At 45.4% G+C, this 16,487-nt stretch overlaps 1 protein-coding gene across 1 annotated transcript in view; it reads right to left on the minus strand.

Annotated features, from left to right (window-relative positions):
- The window catches only part of RHBDD3 (rhomboid domain containing 3), a 122,257-nt gene that overhangs the window by 44,453 nt on the left and 61,317 nt on the right, over window positions 1-16,487 (minus strand). The gene's annotated exons all lie outside the window — the stretch shown is intronic.

A 16,487-nucleotide genomic window follows, 5' to 3' on the forward strand; every position in this document is an offset into this window, starting at 1 on the left:
GCCACGTGCCAAGGGCCACCTATAGGATGACACTCAGACTGAGAGGAGACAGCAGAAGGATCATGCGAGAACTGTAGACTGAACACGAAGATATAGCAGCAGACAGATTGTGAACTGGAGAAGTGTGGTTCAATGGTTAGAGCAGCAGACCCTGATGCAAAGGTCTAGCCCGGGACCAGGGTTCAATTCCCCTCCTTGGCGGGTCTTGGGCTCAAAAATTCCAAGAACCTGATAATTCTCGCCTCGGTGCCTATTCCAATCATAGATTGCCCACTCTGCAACTCTGGGCATTAGCTTGCTTAATCTCCACAACGGCCCCCACAACGCTAAAGGATGCCTGGCCTCCACCTTGGGGGTGCCCAGGAGTGGACACCTCACAGGGAAAGCCAGGATGGGTTCCACAGCGGTATTCGTACAAGCGCCTTGAGACCCTTGCGGGTGAGTAGTGCGCTATACAAGTATCAATTTAACTGTGTTTGAACACTGCAGTGTCTCTCGAGGGAGAGGAGGACACACAGCTTTGATTTAGAGTATTGTAAAGCGCTCTTATGCCCGGAGGCGTCTTGGCGCTAGCCTACAACTGTAGTGTTCACAGTCCTTGAACCCTAAAAGGTGTAAGCCTCATGCTATGCTTTCGATACTTCCAGACACGGGATAGAAAGGTAATCCATAAACACCTGGACGCCTTTGACCTAAGTGCCTCAAGCACATGACAAGAAATGAAGAGTCTCATGGGGTCTACGCAGGGCAATTTTTTCAGGGTATTTGTTCTGAAGTACTTCAAAGTGCTTTTTATTTTCCAGGATTAACATAAATTGCCATTGATGACTGGATTTATGAATTTCAGAAACAAATATGCAGACTGTAACAAATAAATGGCTAAATTTGGACGATTAAATGTGTTAAGTGAAGGAAGAAATGTGACGACTTACAGGATTGAGTGCAATAAATAGGTTAAAAAGACCTATGTCAAATGCACAAATTCCCAGAACTGGTTTGAGACGTCGGTAAGGGCCGATTTACTGGGTGCAGCTCTTTTGCAAAACACAGCCACAGCTGCTCAGTCATTTGCATATAAACAAATATGGGTTCATTTATTTTCTGTTTATTTGCTGTTTTTACATCTAAGCAACACACCTATATACAACCAAGCAAGCAAGCTCAGTTGCAAAGTAGCAGAAGCTTTTTTTCCATACAGATGCAACGGGAAGTGCTTGCAAACACCTTTTTTATTTTTTAATCGGGATCAGTTGAAAAAATAACCAATTTTTGCATGCAAATTTTGCACGTTGTTTAACAAGCATTGGTGATAGCAATAATACGGCTCTTGTATAGTGAAATTGTTTTTTCAAGCTTACATAACGCAAACAGACTGGGTGCAGCACAACATCACGTTAAGTACAAATTTGACAGTAGGAGGGCAAGTTATCTTCAGCCAAGAAACGGGTACCACATTGGCATTAGCAGTTCGTTATTTAATTTACTGTATTCAAATAAAAGTATATTTATAAAATATAAGATAAAATAATATAACTAAATTACTATTGAGGTTTAGGATTACAATTAGCTTTAGGGCTAGGGTAAGAGTAGCATAGTCAATAAAAAATGAACATGCATTACATTCATTCAAATGAATAAATAAAGCATGTGTAACATTGGAAGGGTTAGGGATAGTCTTGTTATGGTACGTGTATCTGGAGAACGTGCTATCACCTGCAAGAATATGCTGATGCTGAGCAGGTGTAGGGGCCTTGTCTTGAGGGCGGGGCCAGGGAACTACTCGAAGACCCAATTATTTAGCTCCTTGCAGAACTCAAGTAGAGAGGATGAGGTTCTAATGTGTAGTGGGAGATAATCCCACTTTTTAGGAGCGAGGTATGAGAAGGCTCGACTTCTGCCAGCCAGAACGAACTGCTGCGGCACACTACAATGCACCATTCCTACCTACTTTGCCCATGTCCATAATCTAAGCAACCTGCTTTCCACTCACCACCCGCCACAACTCACTAGGACTCCTGCCTGTGTTGCCCCAGTTTGTTGAGGGTTGCCATCAGCAGATTTTTCTGCTCAAAAGGATTAGCCCAAAAATCAAAACCTAATCTAAGGGGGAAAGGATTAGAGTTTTATACAGCCAGTCAGCAGGTGGTTTGGGCAGCTGTGTGCAAAGAAAGAGGACCAGGGAAGGGGTGTGTGTGTGCGTTAGCAACTGGCTATGACTCAAAGACTGTAGCTTTCCTTAGTCTAGGGTTTGATTGGCATTGGTGCCTGAATCTTTAAAGTTAATGTAGGATAATAGGTACAAGATGTGTATATTCTTGTATTGTATTGCGCTCTTGAATAATTATTGTTTCGGGGAGCTGAGAAGAGAGGATGTGTGCCTGGGCCCTCTGAGCGTAGAGTGTGTGCCTCAGATCCATAGGCAGTTGAACCGGGCCCTAGGAGCGCAGTGCATGTTCTGGCTCCGAAGGAGCAGGGTATGTATTTAAGTCCTAGGAATGGAAAAGAGTATCCAGGGCTAAGCCCAGGATGTCAAGTGGGCCCTGTGTGTACAGTGTGTGCATGGGCTCGTTGAGTGTAGCGTGCATCTTGACCTCATGGCAGATGAGCGTTTGCCTGGGTATATGCCTCATTTGGGTCTGCATGCTGCATGGGTACAAACATGTAAGCTCAGGAATCTTTTAAATCCATTTTATATTACCCTGTGATCTAGTGCCACTTTTATATTTTTATACTTCTTTGTTATAACTATAATGTAAGAGCAAAGTTAGAACTGTAGATTAAATAGTGCATTTTGGTATTTCATTAAAACAAGGGCAATGGTGCAGTACGTAGACATCTTGTCAACTATACCTATTTAGCAATGAAATACAAAGAATTATGGGCCTATCCTGGGACTACATCATTGGAGATAATGTCCAACATTGAGCCTATTCCAAAGCCTTCACATAATAACAACCTGGCAGTCTCTCCTACAAAGGGGTGAGGCACACGTCTTACCTGCCTAAATAGGGCGTGAGGTAGCCCTGTCTCCATCCTCCTGACTTCAATATCTAGGTCTCCACCCACCATACACAGGAATGCAGGCAATACACTTCCAATCCCTCCGGTAGCTGTCTTCACCTTCCATCTTATGTCATGTTAAAGCAGGGGCATACAAAATGGATTCCACTGACCCCCAGTATTGAGCCAGACAGCTACACAGACAGACTCCTACTCCCATACACGACTGCACACGCTCTACATACAAACGGATTGTCAGTGCAAGATTCTGGGTTTCATGTAACAGCGGAACTTTATATGAGAGGGGTCAATAGATCCCACTTTCACTAACACAGAGAAAAAGGTCTAGTCACAATACAAATTCACAACACACTGTACACCGTCGCCACTACTTTACGTGACGTACCCAGGGCATGGACAGTAGTTTGATGCCTACTATAAGGGCAACCTTTGTGAAACCCCTCCAGGTCACAAGTCAGGCCCTGGACCACGCACTATCAAAGACAAACAAGCCTTGGCCCCTGAGCTCTTGATAGGATAGCCCAAACAATGGTCAGTACATGAGCTGCACATGCAATTGGGCACACAGATCAAGGGTGAGCACCTCTTTAACCATATAGGGGACAGTCAACTGTAACACATCTATTGCTCGTCTTGGGGTTATAGGGCTACTTTAGTGGATGGCCCACCTTGTTGGGGATATAATTAACCCCTTGAATGCTGGTGACGGAACCACTCAGTCACCAGCCTCGGACGCGCTGTGCTGGTGACGGAGTGGTTCCGCCACGGCCCGGCCGCCGCGCCTGCGCAGCATTAATTCCGCGCCTGCGCTGAGAGTTTCATTGAGCGGGCGGGGCCGTGACGGAACAACTCCGTCACAAGCACAGCGCGCCCGTGACGGAGTGGTTCCGTCACCAGCATGGCGGCGCCGCGCGGCCCCCCTCCCCCCAGCGGATTTACCACCGCGGCCAAGGGGTTAAGGTTTGCCTAGAGCACTCGCCTCCTGAACTGAGCCTGTGTCGAAGATAAGAGATCAAACACAGACGTAGAATGTAAAATCTTTTTTCTGAGTCCTATGGCAATAGGTGGATACTAGAAAGTATTAATAGAAGATCCTGTCCTTTACCATTGGTGGCCCACAGCCTAAGATACTATTTCCTTCTCAGTGAATAACCAAGATACCCCCTCTGTACACTGAACTCTCCCAGAACAACGAAAGCAAGCACTCAAGGTGCAGCTTACTTCTAAATTTACTTTGCCAAATTTCCTATTTCTTGCGGCCGCGCAAAATAGTGCAGTATAATCAGTTGATATACATTGTTTGCCCAACAAGACTATTTATGAATATACAACACAAAGGATTCCATTTCAGATGTATGAGGCCACATCTTCAATTCTAGAAGACATGCATCTAGTAGACAGCTGTACGTCTTCTACAGCCATGCCCCCTTTCAGAGCACCCTGATCTGCTGCCTTTTTATCCCACTTTGAGCGCTCTAATTGTTTTATATATGCTTAACAATGATGCAGTGAAACCTATTTCCTACACGTTCGTCTTAGTTTAAAAATTATTATGTTGATTAATGGAAAAAGTGTTTACTCCAGTTGGCATTGAGCAAGCAATATATAACAGTGCACAATTGATTTGCCCTGCTTTTCTGTAGTTCTGTAATATGACCCATGTGTAAAGCATTATGAATAACTCCTGATCCCGTGACGCTATCCAGTTTGCCTGGTCAACCTTGAAAACATGCATATTTTTATCATGTCTCAGACTGCGTGCGAATTAGAGAAACTACAGCAAGAAAACTACCAGATGCCAACGAAACACTGGAAGAACTAAGAGTCACATTCAGCAAGTCATCTGCGGTCAGGATTGTCGTTACAACGGACCAAAAATATGCCCTGCTGGAAATGGTCAACCTTACAGCTGCTCTCAAATCTCCTGGTGCTCCTGAGACAAATGATTCCAGTCAGGTTGTGCTAACAGGGTCGTGTTTAGGGCGGCCCGGAGCTGTGACTCGTGCAGTGTTACTGCACTTCTATCCGTTTTAGCATCAATCATTACCCAGAGGAACTCTCGCGGGCCTGCTGACGCCATAACATCATTGTTCACATTAAAACATGAAGTGAAACACCGCGAAGAAAAACTGAGCTGCCAGACCAAGTGGCCATGCCCAAAAGACAGTATTTGTGTTGCAGCAGGAGGTCTCTAACATGAAGTGTTGTCTGTAGCTGTAGACAACTAAGGCGTTGTAGGGTTCTGGGTCCCTAGGCCCGCATGCATGTGTAAGAACGGCATGGACACATGAGTACTGTGCATACAACTGGCGACAAGCATGTGTGCTCGGGCCAGGGTTGGATTGGGACTACAAATCTGCCCACTAAAAAACAAGCGGTCTTCACTTTTCAAGCACTGCACTCGTGCTTGTGGCAGCATCCACCTTGCGGGAGCGAGCAGTGGCCATATGTTTGTAATTAACGTGGCCGCGCCGCTGCTCGCTCCCACAAGGTGGATGCCGTCACAAGCACGATTGCAGGGCTTGAAAAGTGAAGACCGATGGGTAAAGGCCCTCCTAGACCAGCATATGCGCGCTGGCTAGGCGAGACCTAAAAAGAGGGGTGGATCTGGATAGTGTCTAGATGTCAGCGCACACGACAATGGCAGCAGTGAAATGCTAGGAGAGCATCCTATGCCTGAGCAGGGGTATGTGTAATGCACATCTGGCAGTGTGTTACAATGTTTTAGCAGAATTAAAGCTGTTCTGTTGCACTGCAATGTTGTCTCTTGTGGAGACACCAGTGTCGTTTAAGCAGGCTTTGATTGTGCTACAGGTCTTCAAGCACCTAGATACCCAATCGGGTGATTAGCCACACTTTATAATTCCTGATACGAGGCAGAGCACGACTCCCTTGTAAAGAGCACTCATGTGCATATTGTCTGTGAGCCAGTAGCCTGCACACCACTAGGGCAGACACAGCTGAGTTTATTTATTTATTTATTTATAAAGTTTTATATAGCGCGAACTTGATCCCGAAGGATATCAGAGCGCTTTACAATTTGAGGCAAAGGTAACAAATCAGAACATTAGCCTAACATGGGGAATCTAACATACACCCTGGGAGAACGAAGAATGTGCTAGACGATGGAGCACAATGACTCAAGGGGAGCAAAACTCAACAATCATGTACAGGAACAACAACCAAACCAAAAACAATGATCATATACTCATCACAGAGTTGGCAAAGCAAGCACAACAGAAACGATCTCGCTGGCTGTATTCTGAGCCTCTTCAATCCTAGAGGCATAATGATTAATACATTATTTTCTGACAGCTTTCTAATGACATTTGATGGCAGCCAGATAAGATTTATTGGCGATAGTATCCTAAGATTCACGGCGTTTGGTTTATTATACATAATTAACTCAAAAACCTCAGTGTTACGCCTGGCTATAGGGGGGCAATTCAAGGCAAAAAGACAATATTTACCAATACTCATCTCTCCTTCCTTAGCAATGGCCTCCCCAGCATGTAAATTTACAGCGCTCTCCTGGCTCCAGAGGCTTATAGAATGCAGACAGATTTTGGATGCAGACTGTTTTTGATCAAGTGCCCGTTGCTGATCTAATGAGTAATAAATGCTTTCCCTAGAGAAACTGGCATAATCCCTGGCACCTTCTGGGTGCAGACGGGCACGTGTGGGCTTGCCAGCACCAGCTTTATTTTTATGGTGAGTGGGGCTTATGTGCTGGTCAACTAGACTGCACACACCCAAAATGTCCCCTCAAGTGGAACAACAAAATTCAATGCATAAACAAAAGGCTCCCTCTTCAACTGACTGCTGATTGAGAACACGAATGCAGAAGGATATCAGTAAGATATGCAACAACTTTATTTAAAAAATTTTTTTTTTTTAAACCTATTTTAAAACAAAAAACATTCAACAAGAGAATCAAAGTGTTGGTGCTTCTAATATCTCATGTGCTTATCAAGTAGTGGTTGGTGATATGGCTTTAGCTGTTTGTCTATGTAGTGCTGGAGCAGATCGTGGAGTGTTACAGGAGTGCACTTGCAGAGGGTAAACTTTGTTTAGGTCCACCACTCGAGGATAAAACAGGAGAGGTGAGCACGCTGAGGAGCAAAGAGTGCTATCAGTCATGAGGCCACAGAAAGCAGAGTGTTCTTTCTACCAATTGTCATGTGAATGTGCATTTGCTGTGGGACAAGGTTGTAGAAAAACACCTGACTTGAATCCGCGGGTTCAGGGGGTGCCACAAGGGTATGCCAGGGTTATGCTGTGTAGGTCCTTGTGGGACAGCCGGGTTGCAGTGAGCCAGTTTAGAAGGAAGTTTCCTGATGTCGCAATAGTGCAGGGGATATTGTCTTCTGGAGACAGTATGGGGGTAGCACTGGCATCTGAGTTCGCAACATTGTAGTGTCTGAACTAATAGTGTGCAGGCCACTGGCTCAGAGACAATATGCAAGAGGAAAAACATGATCTGCCTGTGAGAAACCTAATCATTTTGCAAAAGTGTACTGTTCAATTACTGACAACAAAGACAACGAGGTAACGAGCGCAGATGATAGACAAACCCACAGCGCGGCACGAGTAACACCAATAGAGGACGCCCACCAGAGGACTCTGACAAGACAATCTTGTCTGAATCAGAATACGTCCACCTGGTCTCAGCTATTGGTTGAAACCGTCTCATCATAACTCTTCGACTAGTATCTCAACATGGGCTCACAAATGCATGCAATGGCAGCAACAAATCATTGTCCGTCAAACAGTCACTTCTATGAAGAAAGATATGTCTTTTATTTCTAATGCCAACCGAACACAGAGGAAAAAGACAATATTCACAGATGGTCATACAATTCGAGTTAATGATAGTGGCTAATCACCATTCACTACTGGTAACATCAAAGGTATGGGCCACTAGCAGTCCGAGTCTCAAGAGTCCACTTTGACTAATTTAAAGTCAAAAGTGTTCCAGCTATACCGCACTAACTAGCAGCAAGTTCCCTTAGGGCTGACAAGCACAAAGTTAGTCTTACCCACACCGGCAGGCGGGAAGAGTCTGAAGAGCCTGATCGAGCCCAGTACATGGATGGTTCAAGAGGCTACTGCTCAGTTTTGGTGAGTCTGCTGCAAGAGGCCCTGGTGGCTGTACACAGCAGGTGCTAAGTCCCTAATTAACTGTTGTGCTCCTGAAATGATCAGAGGTTCTCTGCAGCTCCTCCTGAGTGGTGTCTGCGTCATTTCCTGGTGCGGAGGTAGGTTCCGATTATCCTGTTGCAGGTCCCTTGTCTGGGAGATGGTGCAGAGGTGCTCACACGGTGTGCACACTGTTCTAGCAAAGTTTGCAGATCATGCTGCAGTTTTTTATGCTAACGGTGACCCCGTTGACATTCGGGTCACTGTATCTTACAGTACACGGGCACCTCCCCAATCGGCACTGTAATATCTTTGGTGGCGGCCCCTGCAGACATACGGAGTCACGGGCCGCAACCACACAGGGCTACGGCCCTTACCGCACTGCAGTTTTGTTTCACTGTGGCTAGTCCTGGCATATGGGGACGCCGATTCGGTACTACACTCAGCATCCGGCCCAATTGGCGCAGCACGGCGCACTTCACGGCACACTTCCCATGCATACGCGTATCGCCAACTCCGTCCTGCACACAGGCAACAATCCAATCAGGGAAGCAGCAGTTTCCTCACACCTCGCAGAGGGAGTCCACTAGACAAGGCTTCCCACTGGACCTCACTCCCTCTAACACTCTCCTCTTTATCACAGGGTACACTGTTCATGGAAAGCAGGCAGACGCCGGTGCTCCTGGGTAGGTGGTTTTGGGTTCCCTGGGTGATAATTCCTCACTCAGACTAGATTAATAGGCGTTGGCCCCTAGTCGTGGTCATATGAAGAAGTCTTGCAGAGCTTCTCCATCTCACTCTGTCATCTGCAAGCAGTAAGACAGGCTATGTCATTAATACTTTTGAGTCTGAGTCTTTGAAGTTGATGTTGGGGGTCTGCTTCTGATTCGGTTCTCGGATCTCTTCTTCCTCTTAAGAGCTGTCTGTGACAGAAGGAGGGACTCCAAAGCTCACAGCCCCACAACATTAGCCAGGTAAGTGACTAGAGTTCACATGTGGATCTCAGTCACAGTGATATGTGTATCAAAAGGTTAGCCTGGGGTCCAGCCCTACTCTTTACGATTCTCTTATCAGACCCATCTCCTTCTCCTTTCTGAGATGGTCTCAGGCCCCTTCCTTGTGACCTCTCACTGAATCAAAGAGCACCCTTTGAAGTGTGCAGGGGAAGCCTGTCTCTCCGCTCCCTAGTGTGAGTCCCACCCAGCTGACATCAATTCACAAATCTGTCTCCCAAAGCGGAATCCAGGGCCTGCCATGTATTGTACCATCGCTAGGCACACATACACCCAGTGTATGTGTACAAACTGCACAACACTGTATCCTTGTTGTACTGAACTACTCAGACACACATACATCTAGCACATTAATTTAACGTTCACACACTGCACAGCACCGTATCCTGCATGTATTGTACCACTCATAGGCACATATATATCCAACATATGCACTCATCATGCACACGCTGCTCAGTACTGCATTATGCTTGTATTATACTATTCATAGACAAAACATGCACCCTGCGCAGATGGACAACTTCTGTGCTGTGCAGCACTCTACAACAAACCTATGTAGGCAAAGAGCGAGTTAAGCATACAAAGCAGAACTTTAAAAATGAGCGAACCTGTAGGCTTCACTCCACTGACACAGGTAACAAGCACTGGCAAAGCAAATAGGTCTCACCTATGAGAGAGCTATTGGCTTTGGCAATGTGTTTCAGCCATGTTGTACACCAGTACGGCTGCTGTTCAGCATGGCTTAAAGTTAATGGCGTGGAATGTTGTAGAGTGGAGTGTCATAGAGTGGAGTGTCATAGAGTGGAGTATCAGAGTGGAGTTCAAGTGGTGTAGAGTGGATTAAGGTGGAGTCCGGATAGCCTATGTACACAAGGAGAAAAACATATTGGCAGAATGCTTTTTCCCTATGTGACAACAACAGCATATATAGAAGATCAACGTAAAGAAACAAAAACAGGAGAGTGGAAAGGAGAATAAAAAAACAGACAATGGAAATAGTACCTGAATCACAGTTCGATCAGCGGAAGGAGATTAATTAAAGTAATTAAAGTGAATAAATCAGTGCTCATCAGAAGGGCAGGAAGTAACTCCAGGGTAAATACTGGCCAATTAGGAGGCAGAAAAGAAGAGCGGCAATTATTCCAATTATTACTAAGCAATGGATGGGCTGCAAGCTCTTTATTGTACACAATAGTGTCTTGCACGTCCCACGGTTGGTGATACAGGTGCAACCTTAAAAAAAAGAATCTGTTAGCTCCTACTAATCACCACACAATATTCTGTAATGACTGCGCTCTAGGTGTTCAGCTCCTGGTGAAGGCAGTAGCCTTCTACCTCTATCAGGGTAGTGCTTTGGGCACTCCTCATGGTCCACCAAGACCACAATCTGGTTTCTGTCACGACTCACACACAATCCGTATTTGCCCGTGACAACAAAAATCAGCATCAGGGATCCAGACATCAGTACAGTTCGGCACTCAAGGCCGGGTGGCACATCATTTACCAGGCAGAGGACTTTTCCATCCCAGCAGTTTGATTTCCAGAACTAAAAGCCTACGTTAAAAACACTGTAGCCAACTGTCTGTCATGTGATGCAGTGGAGCAGCCATATCCCCCAGTGCCCATAAGATCAGAAGATGCTTCCACATCACTGTAGTCACAGCTAAATGCCAATTTTGCCATCCTACTCGAATGTCACCATTTCTTCGTTATAACAGACAACTTAAGCAAGTATCCAAAATCAGAATTAGTGCAATCCACATCAGCAGACGTAATACCAAAACAAATGCATTGCCTGACACTTAAAATGAAACAGACAACAGACCTCCCTTTCGTGGTCAGGAAACAGTATATCACAACTTCCTGGGTGTAAGGTCACACACTATGATGGACCCAAGCAAACAGGGACGTACAAGAGAGTCTTGAGGACTCACAACAAATTGATCGGAAATGCAAAACTTGATAACGACAATGCAGACTAGGCCAAATACCGGTCCCTTTGCAACTATTATAATATTTAGCATGATAGTACCAAGACATCACCAGTCGTAATTGCTTGGTGGGCGACTCGAAAGAGAACTCATCCCTAACCACTCATCGTGGGTTACTTGGACTAACACCCCTGAGACCATTCAAAATCGACAGTCTCTAAGGGTGATCCTGTGTTATTGGGTACCTGTCAAGGTGGGGAAAATTCAAACTCCAACCATGGTATGTTACTATGGCCAGATAGATCACTCAAAACGTTTTTTTCTTTAAAAGGGTTTCTAAACAGGAAGCACACTAAAGTTTTACAACTACTGGCCGTGGAAATATTCACAGATATCTCCAGCTGCCCCTAGTGATACCTTAGCACAGTGGTTCTTAAGCTGTGGTCGAGGACCCCGGAGGTCCGAGTCTTAATCAAGGACTGAAACAAAAATTAAATAATATTAAAATTAATAGGTTACAATGAATCAAGTATGTACAAATTAAAAAGAAAAAGTGAAAACGGGGGAAAACTGGTTTATGTTTGATTGTGAAGTAAACTGAATATTCGAGTATTTGTTTGGTGTACACAGGTTTTTGTATATTCTTTTGAGGTTCATATCATAGAAACTGCTTAAAACGGGGGTCCTCAGCTTATAATAATAACGCAGGCTGGGGCCCGGATTACAGTAATGATTTAGTGGGAGTCCACAGAAGACAAAAAAGTATGTTTCCTCGAGTGATGTTACTGGATGATGCTCATCTAAAATGCTCCAACACCTCCGGGTAAAGTTTGCGCTAGGTAAAACTACAACAAAATATATATATTCTGATAGCTTGAGTAAAGTGTATTAACTGGTCAAGCTACCACCATCGCCTCGCTGATGGACGTTGACCTGGCATCTTCCCCGCTAACTGCTACTGATCCACTCTTCGTCAGCAGCACCTGGTCCCTAGACAACAGTAGCGCCGTTGTATCCGCTCACTTCCTCTTCGGCAGCCTCAGCAGCCTACACAGTACACACACAGATCCTGCACCACTTCCTGTTTACTAATACAATACAGCTTCCCAGGGACCGTGGCAAAACTCTCTCCCCGGCAGAGCATGGTGGCCAGCGGAGATGGCCACGCTATAATAACGCAGCTACAATTCAGCGCTCTGGGAATTTAGTACCATTTGTGCACGCAATATGCTGGAAAATCCCAAATTACTGTCTTCGTTCAGAACAGGGATTTCTTAGAAAGAAAATTCAGTTTACCACCTTTATTCCCAACAGTGGAACTCTGGGAAGACAATTCAATTTACAGACTTTATTCAGAGCAGTGGAATTCTGGAAAGAAAAAGCTTCTCTCCAAATAACACGTGGAGTGAAAGCGTACTACCCCCAAGTATCAAGAACCCACCAACCGCCTAGAACTTGCATAGGCGTTTAACTGTCTTGATTGAGATGTAAAAAGCCTCAACGGCAGCACGTATACACACCACCACACAGGCGAAGTAAGCCATGGTCATCTGCCTGCCAGCAGGTTTTCCTATCGGGTTCCACTGGGAGGTCCAATCATCTAGCGTTGTACTCCTAACTCAGTTTGATAGCATCAGCTGAGTTGTCTTTCGTTTTCCCAAGTGTAATTGTTGTTACATTTTGTGCGGAGCCAAGGAACAAACTTTTAGATGGGATAATAATAATAGCCAAAATCCGCACTTCACTTTTTAGAAAGTAAAGTTATCATACCAACTCTTGATGCATCATAACTGTTGTGGTGCTGGCTTCCCGTGCATGCAAGGCCCTTCAGGACCAGTCACTAAAAAAAAAGGTCAGCCACAGGATGCAAAGTGCGGTAAAGAACCACGAAGCAAAGCTCCTAGGGTCTATTTATTTACTACGGCTGTGACGTCATCACAGCAACCACCACGACCACGATGAATGGGTCCATCAATAACAACCCCCTCCGCACATACACAAAGTGGGATGGCTCATCCCAAACATAACATTCCTCCTTTACTTAGACAACACAAACACAACAATAGCTCCACAGCATATGGCATCAAGCAATAACTGAGCTAGAGTGAATCCAGGAACAATGAAAACAAGATGAGAGAGAGAGAGAAAAGACAAAAGAGGGGGAGAGCAATTAAACAGTAATACACACCTACGAACTGGCTGATTATTCCACCATTATTGATACTGTCAAACATGATCACCTAATTGACATCCTAGAACACAGGATGGGGCTGTCTGGGCCGGTATTAAACTGGTTCTCTTCCTTCCTTCAGAATAGATCCCAAAGCTTCAAGGTGAACCAATCCTTGTCCCACCCTGCACCAGTTACCTTGGGGGTGCCACAAGGGTCAGCATTGTCCACCATGCTCTATAACCTGTTTATGGAGCCTCTGACAGAAATCCTAAAATCATCCAGCATTCGCTATCATATGTATGCAGACGATACCCAACTATACCTGAAGATCGACTCCCCCAAAGACATTCAGTCCCTCAATTCAGTTCTAATGGAAACAGAAAGCTGGCTGATATGCAATCACCTGAAGCTAAATGCTCTTAAAACGGAATTCCTACTGATCTCACCCTACAACAATCCCTCGTCCTGGAGCAATGTTTGAATCAGCTGACTGCCCTTAACTGCAGACCGCACCTTGTAGACTCGGCATCATCTCTGGGCACCATTCTAGACAAATGTTTGAACATGCAGAAGCACATCAGTTCCCTCACCAAAGGAGCAAACGTCCAACTCAGCTTACTTAGGAAGTTCAAACCCTTCCTCCCTGCTCATGACTTAAAGGTTGCAGTTCAAGCATTAGTGACCTCAAAGCTGGACTATGGTAGTGCAACACTTTGTGGCCTGCCCAGAGTGAGGATGGCTCCTCTTAGAGCTACACTCAATTCCGCTGCGAGGCTCTTAACTGGCACAAAAAAATACCACATCTCCCCAGACTTGCTGGAACTGAATTGGCTGCCATATGAAGCTCGGATACAGCTAAAAATCGCATGCATGGCTCACAAAGCCATCTACTTCAAGATGCTGTTGTATCTTGCGCAGAAACTGGAACTCTCCTGTGGTTCTAGAGCCTCCAGAAGCACCAGCTCCCTTTTGCTTAAACCTCAAAAATAAAAGACCTATAACCGAGCCTTCTCAGGGATGGCTCCGAGGATCTGGAACTTCCTTCCCCCTGAAGTCAGGGTGAACCTGTCTACTGTCTTCTTCAAAAAAGAAGTCAAAGGGCTCCTGATGAAGACATTTCTGCCTTAGCCTGGCACCTTCCTCTGATTCTGGGTCCATACCCGTTGACTTTTGCCCAGCCACCTTGTTCATGAGTCTGTCGGACAATTCTAGACTGTGCTCTTTTTCTCCCTCTGTTTTTTATGATGTGTTTTGCTGTGCCTTCACAAGAATGCTGGACAATTTTCACTAGAAATTTGTCATTTTGGTTATTCTGTTTTGTATGCTTATTACCTTCTGAGGCATAATCTGTGAAGTGCTCGGATACCCTCAGTGGTCATGTTCGCGCTATATAAAACTTTCAAAATAAATAAATAAACAAAGTCTCTCAGACTGCATGACCTCACTAGATGCAGTCTGAGATGGTATCTTTCTGTCCCTTGCCGTTTGGGGGTTTCCACTCCCGCTTCCCAGGGCTTCGGGCTCCACATGAACCTCAGGACCTGCAGATAGATTCTAATAGTCCTCTCCTGAATCATCGCTGAAATCTACAGGATCCCTGAATGTTGGGCCTATTTGTGGCTGGCAGGGGCACTGCCGGGAAAAACTAAATTGGGCTCTTCAGACCCCCAATTGTAGAGCTTTAAATAGGATGCGTTCCTCATGATCTTTTTATAGTGTTTCTGGGCACTCACCATAGACCATTTACAGAGGTCACGGTCCACAGGTGAACCTCAAATGTTAGCGAGAATTTGCTCCATGGATGCCACTTTTTTACTACTATTTTATCACCCACCCAAAGATCTCACTTCTTGGCTTGTCTTGCTTGGGAGACTTGATTATTATGTACCTGATGCTTACATAGTGCCTCATCTACTTGATCTCTAAGCTTTGAAGGCTCCGCAACCTGTGGAATGGTATCAACCACAGTTTGATTCATTCAGAGAGCGCTGGGGCTCACCTTGGTCATGGCATGTGGCGTAAGTTGCTACTCCCTCAGAAAAGAGTATAGGGCACACTCCATGGTCTGTCCATTGGCTAGAGCGATCCAGAGAACCCTATTCAATGTCTGCTTAAACCGTTCTGCCTCTCCATTTGCTTGGGGCAAATGTGGTGTAATTTTCTGATCACAAATGCCCAGTGATCGCAAATACTCTGCAAATTCTTGATTAGAGAACCGAGGACCATTGTCAGTTCGAAGTTCGCCCAACAGCCCCTGAGTGGCCATGACTTTTTCCAACTGTGGTATCGGATGGCTGTCGGTTGTTGAAACAACTATCTCAACTTCCGGGTATTTTGTGAAGTCGTCTATGATGACTTGCATGTCCCTGCCGTCTGGCAAACTTCCAAAATCAGCACTGGCCTGACGCCACGGAAAAGGAGGAATGGGCTCAGTGATAATGGATGCCAATAGTTCGGCAGAGCTCACAGCCTGACACAGGGGGCAGTGTTGTACTGTCTGTTTAACTAGATCATCAGGACTGGGGAACCATGATTTGGTTCCTATGATCCCTTGATGAGCCATGTGAGCAAGATCAACCAGCTGTTGTTGCAAACTCCTCAGAATCACTAAACAGAGGCTTCTCATCAACATTCTTCTGGGGACACGGCTAGTTCCAGCTGAATATTGTGTAATGGCGCCAGTGTTATTCTTGCTTCCTCAATGCATTGAGAGATTTTCTAAGTCAGGGTGTGCCAGTTTCCGGATGCTACTGCAGAGATGGCTAACTGGAGGCATTCATCACTGGCAGTAGCCTGAACAATTTCTTCTAGTGTGATAGACAAAGGTCTGGGCTGTTCCACTAACAGACGGACACACCCCTCTATCTCTTCTGTATCAGACTTGGTGGCTATCCTAGCATGTTTAGACAAATAGTCTGCTGAATTCTGAAAAATAGGTCGATATACCACAGAGAAACAGTAGGCCTGCAATTGGAGGATCCATTTCTATATCCATGGAGGAGGCTTTGAAGAGTAACCAGTGGTTTGTGGTCTGTATGAACGGTGAACTGTTGACCGTAGAGGTAGAGGTGAAAATGGCGACATCCCCAGTGTACCACAATGGCCTCCTTTTCAATGTCAGAGTAACATTGTTCGGTCTCTGTCAAAACATGACCAGCATACGCTACTGGAGCCCATTCACTATTGGTTTGTTTCTGCAACAATACAGCC

This window comes from Lissotriton helveticus, chromosome 11 (assembly GCF_964261635.1).
Source record: "Lissotriton helveticus chromosome 11, aLisHel1.1, whole genome shotgun sequence".
Classification (NCBI taxonomy): Eukaryota; Metazoa; Chordata; class Amphibia; order Caudata; family Salamandridae; genus Lissotriton; species Lissotriton helveticus.